Raw genomic sequence first — 593 nt, 5'->3', positions numbered from 1 at the left:
TTTTTTTTTGTATTTTATACATGTATATATATATATATATATATATATATATATATATATTATATGTGGATTATCTTCCCCGATAAAGCTAAACTTTATATTGCCGCTATTGAAGATGCAGAGTATAAGGTAAGTTTATTTTATTTTATTTTATTTTATTTTATTTTATTTTATTTTATTTTGTTTTATTTTTTTATTTTTTTCTTTTTTTGTATTTTTATGTATGGTTTATGTATGTATCATCTTTCCCGATAAAGCTAAACTCTATATTGCGGCGATTGAAGATGCAGAGTATAAGGTAAGTTTATGTTATTTTATTTTATTTTATTTTTTCTTTTTTTTTTTTATATTTTATATGGGTTTTTTCGTGTATATATATATATATTATATGTGTATCATCTTTCCTGATAAAGCTAAACTTTATCTAGCTGCCATCGAAGACGCAGAGTATAAGGTATTTCTCTCTATTTTTATTTTATTTTATTTTATTTTATTTTATTTTATTTTATTTTGTTTTATTTTTTTTTTCTTTTTTTTTTGTATTTTTATGTATGTTTTATGTATGTATCATCTTTTCTGATAAAGCTAAACTC

The sequence above is a fragment of the Eimeria mitis genome, genomic scaffold, assembly GCF_000499745.2.
Source record: "Eimeria mitis Houghton genomic scaffold, Emh_scaff266, whole genome shotgun sequence".
NCBI classification, from domain to species: Eukaryota; Apicomplexa; class Conoidasida; order Eucoccidiorida; family Eimeriidae; genus Eimeria; species Eimeria mitis.
The sequence above is the reverse complement of the archived record's forward strand: the minus strand, read 5'-3'. Positions refer to the sequence as shown.